General features: G+C 41.6%; 1 long non-coding RNA gene and 1 pseudogene across 5 annotated transcripts in view; both read left to right on the top strand.

Moving 5' to 3' along the window:
* Positions 1–27,378, top strand: part of LOC137225829 (uncharacterized) — a 354,758-nt gene that overhangs the window by 320,928 nt on the left and 6,452 nt on the right. The gene's annotated exons all lie outside the window — the stretch shown is intronic.
* LOC137225950 (tissue alpha-L-fucosidase pseudogene) lies at positions 633–1,824 on the top strand (annotated as a pseudogene).

Below are 27,378 nucleotides of genomic sequence, written 5' to 3' on the forward strand. Positions count from 1 at the left end.
TAAGTTCTCCATAAAACATAAGCGAAGATAGGAGAATTGAATTTGGAGATATGTCTCCTTCCTCTCTTGTTTTATCTCTAGTTGAATTGGAGGGCACGGTTTAATGTAGCTAAGCTTTTTCTGGATCCCTATTCTAAGATTCTTTTCAAACCCAAATATTTCCCAGATGAGCAAATTGGAGACAGTAGATAAATGAGGTTGTGACAGGTGTCACTTAGTGAGGAAGGAGCCGTGTCTGCCTCACTTGACCTGTGCTTTCACCCCGCCACCCCCAGTTCTGGACCCCAGCGCTCCCAGTTCTTCCTGATTTCTGCAGCCCATCTCATCTACTTTTCATGAACACCATACTGGTCCTGTTTTCCTTAAAACAGCACATAACAAAATGTTTCCTTTGCTTGAGTCAGGTTCCAAACAAGCTCCATTCATTAGGCTTGGTGTATTAAAAGTCAGTAAACCAAGAGAGAGGTGTCCCCACTCTTGGGATGGGGTGGCAGGCGAACGGCTGCTGCTAGGAGGGCCGGGAGGGCGCTCGGGGCTCAGCATGCGCCAGGTGCCACTGTACCTGGGGTGGGCTGAGTCTCCACTCCGGGCTGGTTCCATGAGGCAACATTTGGGGTGTAGTGGCCTGGAGTATGCTTTGGGTGCCAGCCTGGGGCAGCAATTTGTTCTGGTGGCACCGGAAGGGCGAGTGGCGGCCCCAGGACAAGCACTTCAGGTGTGACAACCACCCACCGTGCTTTAGCTACTTGGATTTGGGGTGGTAGTTCACCGAGACTTCTTCCACCCCAAGCAGGCTGACCTCTTCCAAGCTCCATATATAGTCTTGACCACAAAGCATCACCAAGGCTTCACAAACTGGCTGAGTCCTGTGTCGTGGAGCTGGAACTTGGAGGACCTGAGCCCCACTGTGTTTTGATAAGTTGATGAGTTGGGAGCAGCTGTCCTGAAGAGGAACATACAGCTATGGACTGTATCACCCATTCTTAGAATGGTTCCACCCACTCTACCTATTTTAAGAAAGATGGCTTCAAAAACACCATATTTTTTCAGTGTGAAAACAAAGGCAGAGCTTTATGACCTTGTTAGCAAGTAGAAACCTGACCTGCTTTTGGTCTGATGGAGAGTAAGAATATCCTGATACTTATTGGAACTCTACACATTTTCTTTCTTGGCTCTACAATGATATCCCTGTCAAGGATGGAGTGGTAGTGATTGACGATGGGGTCAGAAATACTCCTGTTATCATGGAGGATACTGCAACTATCAAGGTAAATTCAAACCAGGGAGGTTGCTAGATCACAAGTAGGAGGTGTGCACCACTATGGACAAGGCATCCTAGGACTATCATTAGGACATGGCCATGTCTGACGTCGCAAGTGAATCTGAAATCATTTCAGAACTGGTTCAGACAGTAAGTTTGGGGGGAAACTGTTGTCTCAACATTGGACCAACTAAAGATGGACTGATTGTCATCATCTTCCAAGAAAGGCGTCTTGCTGCTGGGAAGTGGCTGAAAATAATGGGGAGGTTATCTATGCATCTAAACCATGGAGGGTGCAATGGGAAAAGAACACGGTAATTGTATGGTATACCTTAAAAAGATCAGCTTTTTATGTCATTTTACTGTGCTGGTAAAAAAAAAAAAGAAGTCTTAAAGCTTCAATCCCTCATAACTACCTTAGCTACAAAGGTAAGGATGCTGGGATCCAGGAAGACTTGAAGTGGTCCACAGGTCTGGGTAAAGGCCTCCTCCTTTCTTCGATCTGACCCTCTGCTCTCCCAGTTGAGTTTGCTTGGGCTGTAAAGCTGACAGGAGTGGAATGATCATTGGAGTTCAAGAGGAAAGTGTCACTGCCTGCTGCTTGCTGCTTTGATTTTCCTCGTATAGTACCGTCATTATAATAAACTAACTTCTCTTCCCCATCCAAAGATGGCTTTTCCAAAGGAGCTGAGTGCATTACACCAATGACTCAATGGACCAAGGATCTGAGCTCCATCGCTAGCGTACTTCACTCTGGACAACAAAAGAAGGGACTGAATAATGAAGCTCTGAGTTCATCCATTCCTACCTTTGGAAATTATCTACAATGGAAACTTCCCTCCATCCTGTGTTTGATAAACTTACTTGATTACTCAATGACTATAGTTAAAGAATAATCCAAGTCACCCTGTTGCCTCTGGGAGGAGGTAGAAAGAGTTTGACAAATTCACCGTCTGATGTTTATTTAGCATCAGTTATCACCAACCCCTCCCAGCAGCACCCCACCCCAGCAAGTGCGGGAGAGCCTGGAGGGGAAGGAAGAGGCTTGCTGGGCTGCTTACGTTCACTCTTCAGGAGTCTGTGAAGCAAGCTAAGAGCTCTGAAATTCAGTCTGTTTACAGTGATACCATGAAGAAAATGGATTTATTCTACCCTGCCTTTTCAAATATGATCAAATAAATACATTTGCATGTCAAAAAAATTTATAGGTCTTCTTACCGTTTCTTTCTTTGTTTATTTTCCTTGCAATTTTGTTCGTTTGTTATTGTTGAAGAAATTGGCTGTTTGTCCTGGGGTTTCCAGCAGTTTGGATTTTGTTGATTGTGATGTTGTTTAATGTGTTCCTCTGCCATTGTAAGCTGTAAATTGGTAGTCAGATTTAGAGGCTTGATAAGATACAGGTTCAATTATTTTGTCAAGAATATTTCACATGCAGTGTTTTGCACTTCTATTAGAAGGCATAAAATACCTGATTGTCTCTTTTTGGTGATGTGAGCAGCCATTGGTGATCATTGCCCAGATTCATTAATTCACTAGGAGGTTGCAAATGGTGATATCCTAATTCTGTCATTCCTTATTTATTTATTAGTTGAAAAAATTCTGTAAAGAGAAAGTTCCTCTTGATTCTTTCTTTACTCTGAGACCAGTTTCTCGTTTTGTTTTGTTGTTGTTGTTGTTTGTTTCTTTTTAAAACACAATGGATTGGTTCCCTAGCATCCTCTAAAGGTGATTAATGAGTTTAGTTTTTTGGTATCGTACTGAACTTATGGATTTAAATATACTTGATATGTTTCAATCCATTGCATTTAGCATCTCCTACTGATGCTCAAATGATCCCATCTTTAAGCTAGAGCCCAAATCCTTTGGACAGAATCCTAGTAGTTTTCCATCGCTGCTTCCTTACTACGTGGTATGACAAGATATTCCAGATACATTTAATAAACTTCCTGCCTCACACCTGGAATCAGCCATCTTTCCAAGAGGTTTGGTTCCTTTTGGTGGGAAATAGTATTTAGAGACACAATCAGGGTTCTGGAAGTGCTCATTGCTGTTGGGTTAACCATTGTTTACAGGCTTTTCCAGTGGACAGAACTAGAAAATGAGTCTTTTAAAACACATTATGAATTAGTATTGCTACCTCAGATTCATTTTCAGAACTACAGGATTTTTACTTACTGTCATTGATCTTACATTTGTGTCTGCTCTCACCAAAGCTGCAAATCCCAGTTCTCAATGACACCAATATATATACATTTTTTGTTACATACACAACAGTTTCAGAACAGCAATACTAATACTACCACAATATGATTATTGAATCAAAAGACACAAAAACCAGTTAGAAGACATAATGGAAGAAAAGACTGTATGTCTGATAGCTAAAAACAAAATACCTCAGTGTATGTTTAACAAGAAATGTTCAAAACCTATGTGAAGAAAATTATAAGCAGTCATGAAGATATAAAATTAACTTAGTTGGAAAGATGAACTGTGTTCATAGAAAAACGCAACATTGTAAAGATCTTAGTTATTCCTATGTTTATATAAACAATTTCATAAAATTCCAGTAAAAATGCTATCAGGTTTTTTTCCTAGAGCTAAATAAATTGATTATATAGTATGTTTGGAAGAATAAACATGCAAGAATAGCCAGGACACCCCTCAAAAAATTGTATAGTATTAAATCATATCATAAACCTCTACAATTAAAACAGTTTGGTATTAATGTATGAATAGCTAGACAAAGTATAAAATTAAGAAATAGACCTAACTGCATATAAAAATTTAGTTATGATAAAAGTGTCATCCCTAATTAGTGAGGAAAAGATGGACTTTTTAATAAGTGGTATTAGGATAACTGGATAGCCATATGCAAAGAGGTAAAATTGAAGCCATTCCTTATACCGTATTCCAGGACAAATTTAAAATGATGGGGAAATTTACAGGTAAAAGATAACATATTAAAAAAACTGCATGAATTGACCTAAAATCTGACATAGGAATAATTCTCTAAATTACAACTGAAAATCCAAAAGTAAGAGTTACAAAGTTTGACACATACAATTACATAAAAACAAGTGCTTTACATTTAATCCACAGGAGTTACATCAGGCCCATTTTGCAGAAGAGAAATCTGACACTCAGAGAAATTCAGTATCTTGCTGAAGTTTACAGTTAGTAAGTGGCAGAGGTGGGAAACTGTAACTTATTGCACACTGAGCCACCTAGACTTCTGTTCACCCTAAGCACATTGAGAAAATCAGAATATAGATTTTCCAGATCCCACTCATAATTGGGGAATAAAATCTTATTAATACTAGTAGGCCAGTCCCACTGTTTGATATAGACTTCATGTTGAGTTGAGAAGAGCTTTAAAAGGCATAGGAGGGCTTCCCTGGTGGCGCAGTGGTTGAGAGTCCGCCTGCCGCTTCAGGGGACACGGGTTCGTGCCCCTGTCTGGGAAGATCCCACATGCCGCAGAGTGGCTGGGCCCGTGAGCCATGGCCGCTGAGCCTGCGTGTCCGGAGCCTGTGCTCCGCAACGGGAGAGGCCACAACAATGAGGGGCCCGCGTACTGAAAAAAAAAAAAGGCATAAGAGTCTGGGGAGAGAGACTTCAGTGTATTTTGAGGTTAAACCTTAAATATAGTATGACACTTATCATGGAAATTTATGCCTCTTAGTTTTTATTCTCTGTCAGAAACTCTCCTATTACTGCAGCACCCTCATCTCATGCTTCCTCGTATCTCTATATAGTGAAACATTGTATCAACCCCAAGAATCCTGTCTTAAATATATGGAAGTTGAAAGAATCTTCAGATCTTTTTGTTTACTATCAGCAAAGACAGTGTCTTGGCTAAGTTATTTTAATGGGAATAATCAAACTGGCTGTTGGGTTTATAAAGAAAGAAGGTGCCAACTGATTGAAGGTTTCACTTCCCAGCTGGTATTTTGTGTTTGTGCAAACTAAGCAATTAGTACCAACCTTTATTTCTGCTCTTCCTGTCATTTAATTTGTTTACATTTTAATTTTTCATTTCCTTCCAATGCATCTCATGCCTACTCAACAAATACTGAATTTCTCTTTCTGTTTCTCCAAGAAACTTTTTAAGCCAATTGTGCTTACTCTCCATTAGGAACATGGTTATTTAAAGGGGCTTGTGAGAACAATGCAATTCATTCATTCATTTCATAAAGATTTATTAAGCACCAACTTATGTATCAGGCATCGTTCTAGGTGTTGGAGATATAAGGAGGATAAGGCAGACAAGTTTTTGTTCTCAAGGATCTTACCTTCTGTAGAAGGAGACAGAGGAAAAGCAATGAACAAACACAAAGCCAGATAATATCAGAGTGATTTGTTCTGTGAATAAAACATTAAACACAGTGATGTGAGAGGGACTGGGGCAGGGAACTTCCTTAGCTTGGATGGTCAGAGAAGTCCCTGTCTAAGATTTGAGTCACATGAAAACCCAGGCAGAAAGATGTCTAGGCAGAAGGAATAAGTGCAAAGGCCCTCAGGCAAGAATGCAAGTGTGTAAAATGACAAGGAAGAACGCATGTAGCTGGAGGGGAATGAACTACACTGAACTGTAACTGACCTCCAAGTAGTTAAGGATTTGCTTATTTGTTAGTTTATTCATTTATATTCTACCTTGTTCCAAAAAGGATTAAAAATAGCTCTTTGAATGTTGCTGTTTCTTAGAGTGCTATAGGCACACCTTTTATCTGAGAAAAATAAAAGTGAGTCCTTTAGCAAGTAAAATCCAACAGATAGGTCTAGGACAGGGCATAAAGACTATGGATGCAGGATGTTCACTTTTTTTTTAGAGGCTCACACACCTTGAAATGTCATTTAAGAAATTATTTTTAGAGAAGACTGTTGCACTGAATTTAATTTCAAATCAACAGACCCATTATATTCTCTAATTAATCATGGCACATGCTATTTACCAAACTCCTGTAAAAACAAATTTCTTTTGTACACATTACAAAGAAATGTTACATAAAATTAAGCACCAAGTAATGACTTTAATTTGCGGTTAGTTAATACTACACAGATGATCTCGCGGCTGTAAAGGAAGCCACTTGGGACGTTAACAGATGTGCTGGCACAGAGGAATTGGAAACAGGCAGCCTGTGAGCTCTGGGAATAAAGAGGACCCAAGAGACAGTGGACATTAGATGTTCTGATTCCAGTCACAGGCAGAAACCTGCTGAAGGCCTTTGTCCAGAGAAGCCTGTCTGAATGAATTTTAGGTTTCTTCATTGGCTTCTAAATTATTTTTTACTTCTTGCCCAGCAAAAAACTTTTACGAAACGGAATGAAATTTTCCTTTAGCCTGAGCTTTGCTGAATGGCCTTGACTCAAAAGCTCTTCTTTTCAGCTTTGCAAGAAGCTATAATTGCCCCAAGTTCTATAAGCCACGTTACTTAGCTAATTTCTTGGCACTTAATGAATCCCAAGCTAAGAGACTCAAACTTTACATTTTTGGAAGTGAAAATAAAATAGAGCCAAGCCCTAATATTTGAAAGACACCAATGTTACATTTCTCTGAGGTCTGCAGGCTACATAAGCAATCATATAAACAGACAAACAAAAATGAAAATTCCCTATCCCATGTTGTAGCGGATGGGTTGGAAAACCAGAAGATTTGTGATTAGAATTTATTTAAACCTTTAGGAGGGAGGAATGGAAAGTTGGTAGGAGACTGAAGTGGCTCACCTTTCTCTTACAGAACTTTTCTGATATTTTCTCAGTTCCACTTCTTGCTCCCATCTAAAAGCCACGTAAAAGGGGATTTGTGCAGTGAAAGATTCATGGTGCAGAGTCTCAAGAGTGGACTTCAATGTCTTGAGAAGCAGAGACTCCTAAAAGTCATTTAAAGCTCCCAACAATTCACAGTGTGACTCTTGTTTGTTATTTAATCTGTCCATGTGCCTCCTTTTCTTTGTACATGAAATGGGTGTCAAAGAACTGTTTACTTCAAGATGATGTTTAGCTTTCCAAACAGGTGACAAACATCCTCATCATCCAGGTCGCGGATTACGTCGGTACCAACATTGCTTCTCTCAGCCATCTATGGCTGGTCTCTTGTTTCCCAAGGATGCTGGATTAAGTCATTCTTACCATTCTTCCTGGAACAAGATAGGAAGGAAGAAGTCTGTATGACTACGTCCAGAATAAAGGTTCACCATAGTTCTTACCAGGCTTTGGGGCAACAAGAAAATGCACTCACACAACCTGGCACACACCCCATTACGGGACTAACGATGAGCTGAAAATAAAAAGGAAACTTAAGGGAAGCCTAAGGAAGGGATTAATCAACAACTCCAAGGCAATACCATGCTGTGCTTATGTTTTTTGCAAATATTGACTTTGAGGAATTAAACATGTGACTAAACTCTATGTCATTGTTCCTGTGAAAGAAAGTTTCTATGTGACTATTTCAGACCAAAGGCAATGCAGAACAGTAGAGGCAAGAGGGAACCCCAGCATAGTGCTGTAACTTTCCTCCCCTGTAGGGAGGGCAAGTGATGTGCATGTGGTTACTGAACATGGTGTATCACATATATAGAGACATATCTCCCCACACACATGTAATTTGAACTGGGCAAAGGAGGGAGTTAGGAAGGGACCTCTGTTTCTTCTTCTTCTGAATTTACAAAGCCATCATAGACTTCTCCAGAAGTAGTCTGGGACAGGGAGAGAAGTATGAACCCAGGGGAGTTGAAAATGGGCATGGGATAGGGAGAGAGAAAGTAAATAGAAGGTTCTGGAGCCCAGACAACTCAAATAGCTTGTAATACAGTCAGAGAAGAAGGGGTGATTTCTTTGGAGACGATGCTGCAATAGTTCTGGAAACCAGGGTCCCTCACTGGGCAAGTCATGACTGTTTCAAACAAGATCATCCAGTAGCTGACCAAGAAGCCAAGTGGTAGTGCTTTGATGTGAACTATTTGTACTATATAAGACATGGATGTGTTCTTTCACATAACCTTCTTAGAGCAGTCTGTCTCAGACCAAATCTTGACTTCATCCCGATGGCATGTTAACTGACCCTGTACAGTTGGATTTGGGTGCATGGTACATTAGGTGATTATTCAGCAAATATTCACTCCTGTCCCCAATTCCTGCCCCTCCATACCTTAACAGAGGAGTGTACTTTCCTGCTCCATTGGTGTTGGGCTGGGTCATGGGACTTGCTTTACCCAGTGGAATAGTAGCAGATGTGACAGAAGCAGAGACTGGAAATGTGCTGGTACAGTTGGGCTGGCCCTTCTTGTGTTTCTGCCATGAGAAGATAATGCCAAGGCCAGCCTGATGATCTAAACAGGATGAGAAAATTCATGTACAGCAGATCTTGACCCAATCTGTAGCTTGAAATCAAGGCCAGCCGAACCAAGCTTGGACCAGCCAAACCCCATGTATGAGTGAGAATAAATCATTGTTCTTTTAAGTCACTGACATTGGGAGTGGTTTGTTGTATAACATTTTGCGGCTATAGCTAACTGACACAAGCAGAACTGCTGACTGAGCAGGTGAAGGAGACAAGGAATATGCATTGTATAGTGTTTACAGGGCACACTGGGTCAGTGGGATGGTGGCATCCCTGAGCCATGAGTGGTGGGGGCTAGCATATAGGGCATACCCTTGGTGCACGGTAGCACGATGATATAGCTGGACACAGATCAAGGGTCAGAATGAGGTTGCTTGTGAAACAGGAGACTACTCTGGGTCTCCTAGTGTGTATACACACACACACACACACACACACACACATATATACCAGTATGTACCAGTTACTATTGTGGGTACAACTTTGTATGAGTTGGTATCCATGAGAGCTCTTGTTTTTGGAACAAGGAGACAGAGTGTGCTAGTGTTGTTCTTGGTGGTGGTTTCTTTGTTTGTTTGGTTTGTTTTGTTTTGCATGGCTTTGAGAGGGACACAGAGACATGGAGAATTGAAGACATGGTCTAGCCTCTGCCTGCAACTGATTCCCTGGGCCGGGTTACCAGTTGATGGGAGAAGCTGAAGGAGCTATTTTCATGAAGGACTTTGTCATCTGGACCCCAAAGCGGCCCCTCCTGTGCACACTGAAGTGTGGCACAGAACCCAGATGAGGACCATCACCCTTACTGTTCTGAGGAACCCAGAGAGCTCTGGCTCCTTGCAGATTGGTGAGTGAGGGAGATATCGCCTGTGTTACAAACGCTGTGTTCCCATCATGGGCATCATCCATTGCTGCCATGGTGAGGTTCCCTCCTGCTGTGTCATGAGTGGAGGAATAGAAGATGTTGGAGTGCTTGGGGACTTGCATGAAAGGTGTACGAGCTAGAGGAGACACTTCTTCGGGATTTCCAGGAATATACTGGGAAGGCTTGCCAGGGAGGCTGGAGCTGGGTGAGGCTGAGAGAAAGCAATCTAAGATAATAATGTTAATGGGACCTCATTTGAATGCACATGTTGATGGGCCACAGAGACATACCAGTTACTTTATGCATGTGCTTGAAAGGTCTAATTGACCCAATGGCCACTCTCAGTGAAGCTGTCATGATGATGCTGGGAGGTCTTTCTTCAATGGCACATTTGCCTCAACAGATGACCCAGCCCTACTGGAAGGAGAGCATCACCAAACTAGTGCCTCTGTGGAAATTCCACTGCATCACTTTAGGATGATAATAACACAAAGGAAAATGGAGGAGAGAAATCAAAGGATGAGTGAGAAAGGGTGGTGTGGTCGGTGGATCAGTATATTTAGCAGGTATCTCAACATGCATTCAGCTGAGGATCTACCGAGTTCTAAGATAGGAAGTAGTTCCAGACTGTACCGAGAAAAGAGCTTTTCTCTCAGGTACAGACTCCCTGAATCCTCTGTATTGCTTTCTGTGTCTACATTTCAAATTCCCAATAGAATTAGCATATATTGGGTTGGCCAAAAAGGTCGTTCGGGTTTTTCCATGACATCTTATGGAAAAACCCAAATGAACTGTATGGCCAACCCAGTATTTAGGAGGGTATAGATGCGCTTAAACGTGTGGATATTGAATCCCAGCTGTGTCACTCACTAGCTCTATGACCGTGGGCAAGGCACTTAATTTCTTCCTGTCAGTTTTATTCATTCATTCGCTCATTCATTCACGCATCCATCCATCTAACACTTACTGAAATCATACTGTGTGTTCAGGTACTCTGCTAAGCAGTGAAACAAAAGATACACAACCTCTAGCCACGTGGAGCATAATATACTAGTGAGGGAGATGGCAAAAACCCCCAATAAATGAATAAATAAATTTAAAAGTATGAAGAGTATTATGAGGAAAACAAACAAGGAGCTGAGATGGAGAAAAAGGTACTTGTATTAGGTAACATAAGTAGGGAGAACCTTTTTATAGAGATGTCATAATCTTGGGAATGTGTTTATGCATAAAATTGGGATAACAATAAAGCCTTCATTGCATCATAGTGAAAGAGGCCTAATCAGATAATGCTATTTTAACACATTTGATTTAGTGCCTGTCACACAGGAAATGGTCAACAAATATTTATTATTATTTCTTCTATCCTTAGCACATAGACTTAGTACATACTACTTAGTACATAAACTTAGCAGACAGAACTTAACACATGACTTTGTACATAGTAGGGACTCAATAAGTGTGTGCTGCTGATGGGTTATGAAAAGAATATGGTGGCATGGTGACACCCATCACTGTCCACGATTTCTGGCAGCATCGGAAGGGCTAAAATTGCTCTCTTAGAAACATACATGTGACAGCAAGGAATACATCAACCTCTGGACCCCCAGAGCGAGCCCCTGCAAGATAATATTGTTCCAGGCAGAAATCAAGAGAAACTTGGTGCTGATTTGTGCCACAGTTGCTTACAGTGTAAACAGAAGCCACCAGGGCTGTTCACTCAGCACTTCTTACCAGTCACAGAAAAAAAATGTTTTTCTTCTTTAAAGGAAAGATGGAAGAAGGGCATTTTTAGTGCAGGCTGCAGCTCTTTACAACATAAATTGCTCAGCCCAGGGGAATTGAAATGGATGAAGTGTATGAAAAGTCAGCTAATGAATGGAGTTTGGGTGAAAAAATGATAAAAGAAATTGCTTGATTTTATTTTTCTATCCATAGCGATGCTTGTTTTTAAAGTGGTCAGTGATGCAGGTCTTATTGACATTGAGCATTTGGGGGAAGAAAGCAACAGTACCTCTGTGATCACACAGTGGTTATAATAGGATTAAGTATAATAATTTATTTGCAAAATAAAATTTCAATTGGATACTAATTGTATGAATTTCCAGGGCCCTTGTTTATTAGACAGGAGAAGGAAAGCTACCACAGTGCTGGTCCACTGGTAGAATGGGGGAGAAATTACCTTCACCTCAAGGATGGTATGTTGGCCAGATTACTAATAGAGATGCAGCTTGGAAAGGGGGGAGAGCACAGATTGAGTGGTGGACAGTGCCATTCTGGTCTTGGTCTGTCACTTGCAGACCTGGGCCTCATTTGTACCTCTTTGGGCTTCCTGATTGATGTGCTCAAAGAGGTTACAGGTATATTGTGATCTAGTGAACCCTCAGCACCTAAGGTCTGGGTTAACTGAGGTCCCAAGCTGGTTGTCAGTCCAGGACTCATCAAGGGCAGCCTGAGAGGCTCTGACAGCACGCCGCACAGTACCTGTAAATGGCAGATACCATGAGCTTCTTGGCAAGGCACTGAGCTCTCCCAAGAGGTGCTCTTTACTAAGTACCTCAACTGTCCGCTGCAGAGCACACTGCTGCCCACGGTGGGCAGAGGGTGAAGAGATGCTAGAGACTTGTTCCAGGGGCCCGAGGAGACTCATGTGCAGTCCAAGCCTGGGCTGAGAGAGGAAGATGGAGAGAAGAGGAGGCCAGGTGGGACTCCTGCAAGGCATAGCTCCAAAGGCAGCACTGCACCTCTTTCTTCACATATACTGGGTAGTTAGGCCCATTTAAATGTGCCCTTTTAAAAAAGTCCACGCAGGTGGCCGGGCAAGGGCTGTAGCACTGAGTAAACATTCTGCATGTTCAAGCACCTTTCTTGTGAAATACTTAGAACAAAAAAGTTTGATTTGAAATCCATTTCCATTATCAAAAGACATTTTCAACTTTTACATCAGTCAAAGAAAATAAAAAAGAAGAGTTCTTCAACTTTAAAGATAATTTCAACTGTTGTAAATTTTTGAATGGCTATAAAAAACGGCTTTCAATTTTTTATCACCACTTGTGGGAACAAAGTTCCTCATCAATGGTTACTATCAAGAATTTGAAGAGAGATCATTAAAAAGACTTGATCAGGACTTGCTTGTAGCCATTTCAAACATAAAACTTGGTATAAAACAGTTATGTGCATGAAAGCAAGCTCAACTTTCCATTAAAAATTTTGGAAAAGATTTTATTTTGGGCTTTTATACAAATTCAATATTTAATATCCATCTCTAATTCTCTGTATTTTATTTTTATTATCATAGTAATACAATATAAAGAAAATGTAATAAAGATTTTCACCTAGCCCATGGAGATGTCCTCAAGTACCCTCCAGTTTATTCCAGTGTGATGAACAAGTATTATCATATTAAAAAATATCTTGGCTTCAGTCACACATCAGAACACCTGGGTGCTAATGCTGGCTTGCTGCTAACTTTCTTTGACAAAATTGCATGAACAACTTGGGCCTCAGTTCTCCCATCTGTAAAATGACTGGATTAGATTAAATTACTCCTAAGTTTTAACTTGAACAGTCTATTTACTTCTATGGTCATGACAAGGATTTATTTCTTATGAGGATACATCTTAGCAATTGATCATGATTTTTGAATAATTTTTTTTTTTTTTTTTTTTTTTGCGGTACGCGGGCCTCTCACTGTTGTGGCCTCTCCTGTTGCGGAGCACAGGCTCCGGACACGCAGGCCCAGAGGCCATGGCTCACGGACCCAGCCACTCCGCGGCATGTGGGATCTTCCCAGACCGGGGCACGAACCCATGTCCCCTGCACTGGCAGGCGGACTCTCAACACCTGTGCCACCAGGGAAGCCCAATTTTTGAATAACTTTAATACAAAATGGTCTGCTACAAACCAAAGAAATTTGTTTGCATAGTACACATAATGGAATTGGGTACGACTTTGTGACCAAAACATTTATTAGTGAAGAAAATCTAGCCATCGCCTTGACTCCAAAGAACTCAAGGTACTATGCTAATAATGCCACAAGCCTATCTGCTCAAGTTAAAATTTCTTTTTCCCTTCAATATTTATTTATTTTGGCTGAGCCGGGTCTTAGTTGCAGCATGCAGGATCTTTTTTAGTTGTGGCATTCGGACTTTTAGTTGTGGCATGTGGACATTTTAGTTGCAGCATGTGGGCTCTTTGTTGTGGCATGCATGTGGGATCTAGTTCCCTGACCAGGGATCGAACCCAGGCCCTCTTCATTGGGAGTGTGGAGTCTTACCCACAGGAGCACCAGGGAAGTCCCAAAGTTAAAATTTCTGCAAGTATTTCCCTTGTTCCTTTAAGTTTGGGAACACAGATCAATTTGAAGGAAGCCATTGTATCCTTTCCCTTTGCAATCAGACAGCACTGCTGATATGGACTGTGCCCATGTTGATCACTTTTACATCCCAACAAGCCTGCCCATTGGTTTCTAGCCATCTCTTTGCACCTTTGAAAACAACTTTCTCAGATTGAGAGTGAGGCCGAGGATCTGAAAGGCAATCACTACTTTTTTTTTTTTTTTTTGCGGTACGCAGGCCTCTTACTGTTGTGGCCTCTCCCATTGTGGAGCACAGGCTCCGGATGCGCAGGCTCAGCAGCCATGGCTCATGGGCCCAGCCGCTCCGCGGCATGTGGAATCTTCCCGGACCGGGGCACGAACCCGCGTCCCCTGCATCGGCAGGCGGACTCTCAACCACTGCGCCACCAGGGGAGCCCTCAATCACTGCTTTTTAATCAACTTGTTTTGAGCCAGAATCCTACCTTACCTGCCTTCTTGTTCCCAGCCTCCTGCCCCTCTACAAGCATACATAGAATTTTAAAAAAATAAGTGAGCCAGATACATTCAACAGCCAAGAGCAGATTAAAGCTTCCTGCAGACCCTAAAATCAACATACTTTAAGAAGAGGTCTGGAAAAGTATATCACTGAATATCAGAAAACTTTGAAGCATTAAAGCATCCATTTCAAAGGAAAGGGTTCAGAATACCCGAGCATGTGCTATCCGATCACACATACCATTGAATACATAAGTGCATGACTCCTAACTGCTTACAGGCACTCTTAAAATTAGAAAATATGTGCAGCCTGGAGAAGCCTGAGTAGGAGAAAAAGTTGTAGGTATGTATCGTGATGCCTTGTACTCCCTCTGAGATGTGTAGCCAGTTTTTCTCAGAAGATTGAACATCAAAAGCTATGTGAAGAAGTGATCTAACATTGTCAGCTCATTTGTTCTAAGGATTAGTGTCAGCATCACAGAAAACAGGCACTATAGAGTGGAAGCAAGAGTTCAGGGTTTGGTCTTTGGGTGAAGAAGATAAAATAAAAGTCAGAAATTAGTAAGGTCTTAAAAACAATGGGGTCTCTTGGGTTCCAGCAGGAACTCAAGTTACATAAAAGGAGCATTTAGTAAAGATGAAAGACACCATAGAAAACCATCTGTAAAATTCAAGAGCTTATATTGTGAAGCCATGGGAAGGAAATAACATTTATTAAGCACCATATATAGGGCACCGTGATAGGTGCTTTCAAATCCTTCAAGCTAAGTATAGCTATAGTATCATTTCCTTTCTAATCGGTGAGGAAACTAGGACTAATAAAAAGGTTATGCAATTTGGTATAGCTCATACAGCTGGTAGATGATCGAAACCTGCTAAGCTCAGACTTGGTGTTGACTTAACACATACATGTGATGGATGTGCCTATTTTTTGGCTCAATTAAGGGGAAAGTCTCCAACATCATAATATCTTCCCTACTGGTCCCATGGAGTCCCACAGATGCAGCTATGTTCTTTAAAATCTTGAGGATTTTTAAAAAGTATTTCTAATCTAAATTCACTCAAGGTATAGGGCAACTTAAATGGTTCCCAGGCATTTATTTGAAAAGGAAGCATTTCTTAATGAGCTCTACCAGGAAGCCAAGAATGAGTCCCCATAGGATTGGGGGTATCTTAGGGGAGGGGGGTAACTCCTCTGGTTATGGGTCTGCTGAGGGGGCCATACCACTACAATACGTTTTTTCTACACTTTTTTTTGGCTGCATACTCTGATTCACTCTTCATATGACGATTTTGTATTATTTACTCTAGAGAGAATAGAAAGATAACTGTCTTCCCTTTAACAAGATTGATCAAAATTTGATAGTTTATTAGTGATAGGTTAGAAAAATTCTTTTAAGCTTCAAAACTTAATACTGTAAATGCCTTATCTGTGACTTTCCACAGCAGTTACATTCCAAAAACAGGAAATGCTCCAAGGAAAAAGCAAGGTTCTGAAAGCAAGCTTTCTATTTCATACTGTGGCCAGGGCCAACTAGAGGCGGATTCACAGCATAGCTGGAGAAGCTGAAAACTCAAGGTCTTTTCCAAGGCTCTTGCCCACAGGAGAAAGTAGTCAACTGAGCTAGGAGACAAAGAACACTGCTTCAGCCTTGGGGCATCATTGCCCTTGCCTGCGGTAGTCCTGGGGCTGCTGGTTGGGCTGGTGGGCTGAGCACAACCTCTCCATCTTCCTGGCCCCTAATGACAGCTCCTTCCAGCAGGCCACCTTGAGCAGTCAGACCCATCTCTTCCTTCGGTGACAAAGTATTCAAACCAGGCACAGTTCATTACCACTTTGATCTGGGCTTCATGGCCACCTGGTGTCCTGACCCCTTTCTCCAGGTCAGGCCTGTAGAGGAAGAAGAAAGTGAGGACTGAGGGTAGTAGAGAGGCTACAGTCTCCAAAAGCTATGGCCTCAGGTAAGAATGACCTCTCAGGCAAAAGAACTGATAAGGAATTTACAGATATGGCATTGCCAATAAAAGGCTGAAGCAAAAAGTCACTTTTTGAAACCATCAATAATAAATGCATTTTGATCAACCATGCTAGAGGAAAGAATGAATTACTTGTCCATCTTCTTTCTAGAAAATATTACAAAATCGTTATCATAGAAAGAGGCACTCAAAGAGTATGAAGTCAAAAAATGTAGGGGAACCAGCATTACAGAACTGTATCAGACTATAAAAATATAGTGTTATTTGACATTTGTCAGTTTTATAAAATTTCTGATTTGATGCCATTTCTTTACTCATTCAAACTAATTTTCTCATTCATACCTGATTTTGCATTCATCTTTTAAAATTCTTTTAAGAAAAAGAATTTTCATACTGTGAAAATTTCATACTGTGAAAGAGTGCCCCATAAGTTTAAGCTTCAGGTGCCATAAATGAGGATCTGTTCCTGGAACTTCTGCTGGGACACGAAAGGCCATGCCCAGTATCCCTGTATTCTCAGGGGATACCTCTGCTGACAGGGATGTTAGGAATCAGTGCCTAGTTCAGTTTCATGGAAAGAACAATGGACTGGAGTGGGACTTCATTTCTATTTCTGGATTAACTTTGTTCTAATTATGTGCCCCTGGGAGACTCTAATGCTCTGTGACCATAGTTTCCCATTAATAAAATGGGATTCTAAATAAGAGCCCCTCCTCATCTCATAGGGATGTCCTTCCTGCATGTAGTATTACAATATAAATGTTAAAACCTTTGTAGAAGAAGACGGCCAACAAAAAGGAAATAGCCATTGGTCTCACTCCTTGCATATTCCTCTGGCTGGCAGCAAACTGAGGTTACTGGTAGCATCTTGGTAAAGCTTTACCACCTTACTATGCTGTTGCCACACCACCCTTGAGACCAATTGAAACCTGTCACTCCCTTTCTAAATTTCTAAATTCTAAATTTCCTCAAAGGGGTGTTGTTGGTTGTGGTGGTAGTGAGTTTCCTTTTTTTCTTTTTCTTTTTCTTTTTTTATATATGGAAGAAGTGGAAACACTCATTTCCCTCCTGTTCCCATTTCTCTGTCTTTTTACCTTTTACTCAACCCTTCCTCTTTCAGATCCTCATTAGCCTTCCACACCGTCAATAACCCAGTGCCACTGCCTCTACTCCCTATTGGATTCTGACCTGGCTATTATCGTCTTCCGGCTCTTCCAGAGGCTTGTGAAGCATCCTGGAATTGGGCTGTTATTCCATTCCCCCAGTCTGGGCAAGAGATGGTGGAAGAGTAACAGAGGGTTGACCTTGTTCAGATTTAGGGAGGGTCCCCTAGTGATGGAGCCATCAGTGCTTCGTGTTCCTCACTGGCCACCCAGTGGGGTCACTCAGGCTCCTCTGGTCCCTGAGGCAGAGGGACCTGCCTTTTAATTTGCAGGGGAAATAAGAAATGTATTGAAAATATGACACTTGAATTGACCTACAGATAATTCCAAAATGTTCTGAAGATGAAAAGGATTGAAAGAAATATCTGATGTGTCAGAATGCATCAGCAGTAATACTGGATAACGCAAAAATGAAACTAGACTGTAGAAATATTTCGATGCCAATCCTATGAACTAAACAAATACGAGACTTGTAAGGCTTAGAGACCAGCAAAGACCTTGTTGGTTTGTTTGTTTATTTTTTACTGAAGTATAATTGATTTACAATGTTGTGTTAGTTTTAGGTGTACCACATAGTGATTCAATATTTTTATACATTATGAAATGACCACCATGATAAGTCTAGTTACCATCTACCACCATACAGAGTCATTAAAATATTATTGAGTATATTCCCTATGCTGTACGTTACATCCCCATGACTTATTTTATAACTGGAAGTTTATACCACTTAATCCCCTTCCCCTGTTTTGCCTATCCCCCCCTCCCCCTCCCCTCTGGCAACCACCAGCAAAGATCTTATTATATATAGCTGCCTTTTCAGTGCTGGATAGGAGAATGAGGAATGGGATTTCTCTAGGCTATAGACAGAAGAGAAATAGGAAGAGAGAAGCTAGTAGTACATGAGAACAACCTCCGTAAATAGAAACTCCTTACATGTATATCATATTTTTGTAATATCATTTTGTACAGACTTCTATTTTCTCGCCAGCCTTTCTCACCTTACTGTCTTGAATTGAGTTGTCTCTTTGACTCCATTAACTCTCCCCTTTCAAAGATCAATTGCCAAATTCACTTACTTGTGTCCAAATACTCATTTACTCAATGCATATTTACCAAGCATCAGCTACATTTAGGGCCCTCTGCTAGATATTGAGTGATATGATCCCTGCCTTCAGAGAGATTACAATCTGGGTAAAAGGCAGCTGTACTCAGATAAATAAATATAGAACAAGACAGGAGATCAATATTATGAGTTCTAAAAAGACAGTGTTTTGAGGATATGGTATATGAGGCAGGAGCTATGAATTTTCAGAGTTTAAGATTTTAACAATGAGAGCAGGGATGTGAGAGGGTGTTCAAGGATGTGAGAGGGACAGAAATGAGCCGAGATGTTTTCAGGAAATGACAGGAACTGGGGACGTCAGGAGAATGGAAGAAGCACCGTCCAATTGTGGAAGGCCCAGTTTGCCACACGATTGGTTCTACATCTTACAAAGATATTGCTCTCGGCAATGTGGGTGAATGGAGAGACAAATAGTCCTGGGGGGAGATAACAATGGCCTGAATGGAGGCTGTAGCAGAGGGAATGGAAAGGAGGGGCTGGGTTTGAGACACTGTGGAGGTGGAATCAACAAGACAGAAAGACCTGTTGAGTTAGGGAGAGGTTGGAACACAAGACTCTCTTCAGAGTTCTCATTCTCTTTAACCTTTCTTTCCCCCATGACACTGTTCACTACTCCCAGCTTCTTGAAGCTCTCTTCTGTTTTATTTAATGAGGGAGCACTACCTTGCTTCTCCTTCTGGTCATGAGCAAAAACTTAATAAATGACCTTTTGTAAGACATTCGGCTCTTCATTCCAACACTCATCTCTCTAAAAGATTAAGTGATTTATGTGACTCGGGTCAAGTTGGAGTTAAGTGGTAGATCTGAGACCCTAAGACTTATCTACCAGACTGAGTTCCATCCCCCGGGGAGGAGAAAAGAGGAAGAGGTTTGGTTGCAGGTGTGTACAGATGTAAGCCTAGAGAATTGAAATGTTCCTAGGACTCTCTTGGCTGGGGAACTTAATGCTTCATACTGGCAGGCAAAAACAGTTTAAAGTTCATTCCCAAGATAGTGAGTTTTAAATAGATATATGATTTGGAATAGTCGACATATAAATCTTCTTCCCAGGCTTCAGCATGAAGCACAAGTTTGATCCAACAGACAGCAACGAGTCTTTAAGAGCTGTAATGGCCCATCATGTCAGAGGATATTTATGGGTTTACAGGGTCTTCAGATATCTGGATATTGTGCAAGCAAGATAAAAAACCCTCTGAATTTTTTTTCAGAAATAAATGAGTGCTTAGCTAGCTGTGTTTCTTAAATTAAATGACTCAGCCATTGTTCACTTGTAAAATACCCAAGGGTCCTTGTCTACATTTTGGAGGAATGTGCTGCTACATTTCTGTTGGAAGAAAAAAGCAGTTTGGGGGCTGTAGGAAATCACTAACTTCTATTTTTGTTTTTCACACTGCTAACTTAATAAGAAATATGTTGCTGTGTACAAGTTTTCATGACAGGCATTTCTTAGGTCATATCTCCAGTGACAAACAGGGGTGACAGGAACAAAACAGTCCTGTATTAAAAAAACTGATTTGGGACATAGGTCAATAATCTTAGGAACCATTTTGCTAGACTCTTAACTGATTGGATCTACAGGCTAATGTTTGTGCAAATGGAATTCCTGCGGTCAAATCATTGAGTTCTCCCATTCCTAGCAAGTAGTTGAAGAACTTTTTTTACTATTTCACAAGCCCTTTTCTTGGATAAGGAGAAAAATTAATGTTATTCTCTGTTTCTTTATGAAATTCTTGCCATGATATGGAATTAAAGTACTCCCTTTCATTCAATGTTTGAAACAAAACATTTTATAAATAAAGCTTTTCAATAAGTAGCTGGTACTAAAACAGTCAGCTCTGTCAGAGGACATTCAGACTCCCAAGGTCTTCTTTTTTTTGTTAACAGTGAACATCTTTATTTATTTATTTATTTTTATTGGGGTATAGTTGTTTTACAATGTTGTGTTATGTTAGTTTCTACTGTACAGCGAAGTCCCAGAGTCTTCTGTGTACCAGAAGCCAAGGCGCTTTGGCTTACTCAAAGCCAGGGACCAAAGTTTTCCTGATTTGTGTCAGGCAGGTAAATCTGGTCCCACGTGGATCATTTCTTTTTAAAAATGCTTTACCAATCTATACTTTTTGTGAGATCAATATTGAGGAAGGGCTGGATATAATGTTTCCCTCTTGGTTTGGGGTATTGAAATGGGAACATATCATACGATGGCCCTGTCTGGAACAAAGTCAGAGGGCCTGAGGAAGACTGCTACAACCATCATCTCTGCTGTAGCCCTCCAGGAAATCTCCTAAATCCGCAGGAGGGAGGCAGAGTTCTCCAGTTCGTTGATGTGGGGACTTAGGGGATTGAAAAACATGCGGGAAAGAACACGTACTTTCTACCTCTGCCAAAGTGACCTGTCTTGCCTTTGAGTCAAGTCCTCCTGGATTTGAAGGAGTTGTTGCTTTACTTATCAAAGAAAAACTCAGTTTTTCTGAAGAAGAGCAAACTCAACTTCTATTTATACATGATTTAAGTGACTATTCAGAGAACACTAAAAAGCCATATGTAATGAATTCTCCCCTAGGAATTACATAGAATTCCAACCAGATATACAAGCACGCATTTAAAGAAAAGTAGATGGCTGGACATTAGAGGCAATGGGGCAGCAGAGATGAAGACTTGGTTCCAAGGGGAGAAAGGAATCAATTTTAAAAGCTGAGTCCCAAGTCCTCTATAGTGGATCTTCAGGGAGACTCCAAAATCAACGTTAGGGACTAAACAGCTTTTCAGGTGTATGAAGCTATAAACATTTCCTTGGTTGTGAAAACATTTAATCTTCAGGCAAGGGGAGAAATTCATGTGTGTCTCCCCTTAAGATTTCTCTAATCCAGATCACTGGGTGAACACTTAGAGGAAGTGATAAAAAGTCTTCCTTGAGTTTTTCAACCTCTCGCTAGCACTGTCGTCTGGTGCAAGACCACCAACTCCACCTGGGAGCCAAGGCTTAAGGGATTGGCAATGGATAGGTCTAAGGCGTTATCCTTTGGTTTTGGCCACGAGACTTACCTGGGTAAGCAATGCACACCAGCAAAGACCATTGAGCAGAGAAGGGGCATGACTGGAACTCTGTTCTAGAAAGATCATTCCTGCAGCACTATGGAGGAATGAATTAGAGCAGGAAGAGAATGATGGTAGGGAGCAGAGTCATAGCTTTTCATACCCTTCAAGTGAGAGATGATGAAAGTTTGAAGGAGGACAGAGGCAATTACATTGACCCACCTGTGACTACAGTTATTGCTGTCAAGAGAAACCATGGGCCTAACAAACCTCCACATGACCCCAGACCATGTCAGGCATACCTTAATGGCCTCAGGCCTATGCCTACTTTCTCCCATGCAATCTTCCACACCTTCCTCAGACATGAGTGTACATGTCATAAGCATGCCTGCCTCTAATAGGTTTTAATGGGCATTTTTTACCATAAGAGACTTGTGGCAAATTTATGGTTTTGGCACAGGGCCATTTCCTCATCCTGCTCATAACTAAACCCAGAAGGATCTCCTTTGCCTCTATCATATTTAACTTCTGATCACAAAGACAGGCGAGGCAGGGATGGGCAAATGATGACAGCCCAATAAACAGCCTCTCTCTCTCAGGATGAGCAAGGTCAGGAGGGTACTCTAAAGCTGAGATCAGCGTGGACTCACAGACTAATAATAAACAAATGATTATTACAGCTTTGTACTGAGCAGTTGCTTTGTACCAGACTCTGGGTAGTTAGTATTCCTATTAAACAAAGAGAAAAACCAAGGCTTATGTAAAATTTAAGAAACCTTAAATACACATTAAACTTGTACATTGTTATATGTCAATTATATCTCAATAGTACTGGGACAAAAATACACAGTCTATGACACACACACCAAAAAAGAAAGCTTAAAATTTCATAGGTAGTAGGTGGCAGAGCATGGGATCAAATCCAAGTCTGTCTTATTCCTGAGCTCAAGCTCCATGACCTTGTGCCAAGAAGACACTGGCACCTCGCCATCGCCTGCACAGATGCTAATCTATTTCTGTACAACCCCATAGTGTAAGGTCAAACTAAACCAAACAGCAGGCATTTCTTCCAGTCTAATTCAATATAGGAAGAAGAGTCTGTCCCAAGTCATGAGAGACTCTCTTAGATTTAATCCAGTACTTGGAACCTTGTCCTTGGCAGAAGGACATTTATCAAAGGATCCAGACCAGATGAAACCTCAGACCCACTACAGCATGGGTCCAATCTTTCCTATGAGAAAGGAACAGAATGTATCCAGCACCCACCATGTCCTTCCTTCCAGGGCTGGTCATTAGACTCATCTCAGTCACCTTGCAGGAACTTATTGGCATGGACTCAATTCATAAAACTTATAAACCAGTAGACAGTCTTGGCAGACTTACAAAAAGCCTCAGGTGAGGTTTTGTACCTGGGCACTGATGATTTGTAACCTCAATGAGCACTAGGTTGCCGTATCTGCCAAGGGAAGTGGGTCTATCAGCCAGATCTCCAAGATCAAGCCTTCACCTGCCACTGTGAATTGTCAGCTAAAAAAGTCACTCAGTCCCAAATGGAGAAGCTGCTCCTGGCCATCACTTAAGAGTGCATTGCAAAGAACCTCTAAAAAGTCTGATGGCATAGAAAAAGTAAACAGAAGATTAATATCCAACATTTATATACAAGCAATACATCATTAATGATCATTATGGAGAACTTGCTTAGTTCAAATGAGGTTCCAGAAGACTGGAAGCATTTCACTGTAGCACCAGTATTTATAATAGCCACCCTGGGGAACAGCAGGCTCATCAACTTGACAGAACTAATATGCAAGGTAATGGAAATAAGCAGAGGTGAAACGGAGCCACACGGACACTGAATTATCTTGGGAACCAAACTCCATGCAAATAGAGACTGCCCTGTTTATTAGCAGAGTGGAGAGGACATTCCTCAGACACCTTAGGTCACACTTGAACTTACCATTTGAAACTGGCACATCAAGTCACCCTGCTACTTAAAAATCACAGCAAAGAACATTTTGAGGAAATTTGAGGACAGTTTGTCCATGGGGTTCGGGAAGAAGCATGCTGTTGGAGAAGAGGGTGGTCTCCCAAGAAACTCACTGTGCAGCATTTTCCGATTCAAACCTACCCTCTTATTACTTTCCTCAACTATAAAATGTGGATAGTATTGCCCAGCCTCCTGTCTTACAGTTTGTGCAAAACAAAATAGAAGAGCCTCTTTGAAAGTGCTTGGTAGTGTGTAAGACAGGAGAGGGAAATGCAAATGGCTCAGTGGATGACAGGAGGGCACAGCGGGGATTTCGCAAACAGGTGATACACGCCCCTGGAAAGGGCCCTTCAGCTCTTGCCCAGGGTTGCCTTGCAGGATGCAGTCCCCATGTCACAGTTCCTCCTATGTTAAAGCAAAATTGGAAATACTTTTTGTGCATGTGAGAAATCTCCCAATTTTCAAATGCAGCAACTAAAACAAAAATTTCTAAAAGTCTATTCATGCAGACGGCATCCTATTCATGGACTATTAGTTTGCAACCTCTCCCTAATGGATCATCTAGCATAAGAGCAACTGGGAATTTTATTAGTTGATAATAATAGCTAACATTTACAGAATACTTACTAAGCACTAGGTACTCTTCTAAAAATTATATGAAGTAGTCCCAAGAAGCCCACAAGACAGGTAATTTCATAATCCCCATTTTACACACGTGGAAACTGGGTGAGATTATCACTGGCTAAAGTTATCTGAATTTTATGGAAGCTTTGATTTTTTTTTAATTCAGCAGTGTGTAATGTAGAATTCCCCTGCTCTCAACTTTTCTTAACAAAACCCTTCTCTGTGATTGTTCCAAGGAAATATTTTCTTAAAGCATGATTAATTGTATATATTGCCTATAAATAAAGACAATTTGTCCACATTTCCTCTTATACTTTTCTTTAGCTTACCCTGACTTGTGGAGTTAGTAAACAAAATAAAACTAACAATTCATTTTTATTTTGTCAAACAATAATCAATATTGAGGCTGCAAAGAAAAAAGAGCTTTATTTGGGGGTCTTAAGAACTGCAATTCAGAAGACACAGATTCAGGTAAAACTGAAAGAGTATTCTGGGAAAGAGAAAAAGTCTTTAACAAGGTTGTTAAAGTTGCCAGGCGAGAATTGTGATTGACTCTGATGTAGGTTGGGAGATACTTGTCCTTTAAGGAATCACAAGTTATTTTAGGGTAAGGGTTTGATAAGTAGATAGGCTGTCACGTTATTTTAGGGTAAGGATCCAATAGGTATCTTGAGTAGGACAATGAGTGATCAAAACGTCAGATTTTGTGCACGCTGAGACGTGCAGAAGTCCCACTTCCTCAATGGCCACCCGGCTCCATGTTAGAGAGCTCTCTTAGCAACATCGACTTGATTGTGATTGTCCTTTCAGTTTACCTGGGCAAGTGGCCAGGGGAGGCAGTGTTTAGCCTGACTTAGCTACTAGAGCTGAACATGGAGTGGAAGAGGTGAGCTGCACAGTGTCCGTCTTGTGTCAACTTCCAACACAAGGGCACTGAGTCCAGAGGTGGCACAACAATGTTTCATCTTCTTGTTATTGTGAATTAAAGACTCCAGCATAAGTCCTTCATCTGGAAAATAATATCTCGAGGGGGTCTTCAAGTTCAAGAAAGGTATTTCCAAGAAGATGTAGGAATAAAGAGAGAGGACGCGGACTGCAGAGGAGAGGTCTCTGTTTCTGTGTGAGCAGTCAAGGGGTCAGGTGGGTATCGGAATGATGCCACTCCCTCATCCGGTCTCCTACTGCCTTGGTCGGCCTTTGTCAATATCTTCGCTGATTAGCATGACTGCCAGAGAGTACATGGAAGAACACTTGAAAAGCAATGTTCCTTGTGGGACAATTAGTAGAAAATGATCATTTGTTGTGATTGTTTGCAAAGGGCTAACGGTGAAAGACATTTCCTGATGATCTAAAATCCCGAAGTATGCAGGAGCCGATTGTTTTTCAGTCTGAGTTGGTATTCCTCCCCTCCTAGCACTCCCATTTTCCATACTTCAGTTTTCTCGGCCCAGCCACTGCCAGCATTCTCTTGCAGCACGGGCGTGAAGGACTCCCAGATGGTAGAAGGCTGTTAGAAAGATAAGGAGCTGGCCAAGGAAGGTCACAGTGAAGGGAAGTAAGAAATGGAATCTTACCAAGGGTCAGTGGGTGGCACTCGGAAGATTCCGGTGCACATGAGTGATGGACTTGGGCAAAAGAGAAGACCAAGTGGGCAGCACAGACGCAGAGGAGCCTCAGCTCTGTCCGTGGGGCTCCGGGCCTGCACCCCTCCTCTTCCCGTCCGTCACAGGCTGAGTGCTTCCCCAAGGAACGGGGGAATTAGAACAGGATGTGTGTAACCCCCAAGGGAATCTTAAACAAAAGCAAAACAAAAAAGAAACTTCCTTTCATGTGCCCTTCACCAAAAGGGCATTCATTCTGAGAGGCAGAGAGAGTTCTTTTAAAATGGCGTTTCCTTGGCCTGTGAGAGGGAACTAGTCAGTGAATTCTCAGAAGCAACGATAAAGGTAGTCTGGGGATTATGACAACTTGTAGGTATCCTTGATATTAATCATGAAAGGAAATATCAACCATTAGAACCTTCCCAAGAATAGGTTATACTGGGACAGAGGGCAGAACACTACAAATTTTTTTTTAAAGGAGCCACACGCCTCCCCCTGCACCACCCCCAAAATGCAGCCTGTGCAACACATTCAACTGTGTCTGCATTTACAGAGCTTTGGTACATGCCTAGGACTGTGCTAGGTGTTTCTTTGTATGGCCATTAAGAGAAGACTTTTTTCATTAAGCAAAGACATCACACTGGGGATGGAGCTAGTGGGGTCAGGAGTGGTTTTCATGCTCCTCAAGCTTAAAGGGGAATTTATGTCCCGGTCCTTGATTTGAGGAGGGAGAACTGTCTTCTGCACATTCCACAAGTGGGCATCTCAGAAGGTGAGGGCATCATGGGTATGGAAGAAGTCATGGAGCTTTCAGACAACCTGCAGCCCACTGCAGGCCCAAACCTAATGCTCTGTGGAGAACTAGACCCCGTTAATCTGGGGGACTGCTTTGCAAGTGCCAAGTTTCCTGCAACTTGCGATGATTTGGAATGAGGAGTAGAGGCAGGCCCAGAGCAAAATGAGCTGAGCCGGGAAAGGGGAAAATAGATTCAGAATGTAAAAGCAGGGTTCTTTGATGGGCTGAGGAACTGACACATGGAAAAGGTAATGCATTATTGACAAACATGTATGCTGGCTGCAAAAATAATTAACACAAGCAGAAAAGAAATAGGAGTGAAATGGAGCAGAAAGACTTTGAAAGATTGTGAAGTGGCCGCTGAAATTGCCAAGCTGATGTCAGAGAGTTGATTAAAATTTTCCAATAGAACAGGTGACTAGGTAGTAGGAAAGTGGGCTGTAAACCGAGAGAGAGTGGATCGTTCTGTGAATCTACACTGAGGTACTAATCAGCATTTCATGTGAAACTTTTCAGTGCACATTTTAGCAGATGGAGGAAGGTCTTAAAAGCTGATAGCTAAACCGAGTCTGGCTGCCTTTCTGTTCCATAATAACTGTCCTTGGAATGGGTACTTGCTCCTGTGAGCACTGCAGGACCACTTCTTCGAATAGAATTCCAGACATATAGATATGCTCACAAAGGCAAGATATCTGCAAAACTCCAGGACCAAGGGAGAGGAAGGGGAAGCCATGAGAGGTTTCAGTCTTCCTAAGTAGAGGTGCCTGGATGAACAGGCTCTAAACAGGTAAGCTGA

The sequence above is a fragment of the Pseudorca crassidens genome, chromosome 6 (genome assembly GCF_039906515.1).
Source record: "Pseudorca crassidens isolate mPseCra1 chromosome 6, mPseCra1.hap1, whole genome shotgun sequence".
NCBI lineage: Eukaryota > Metazoa > Chordata > Mammalia > Artiodactyla > Delphinidae > Pseudorca > Pseudorca crassidens.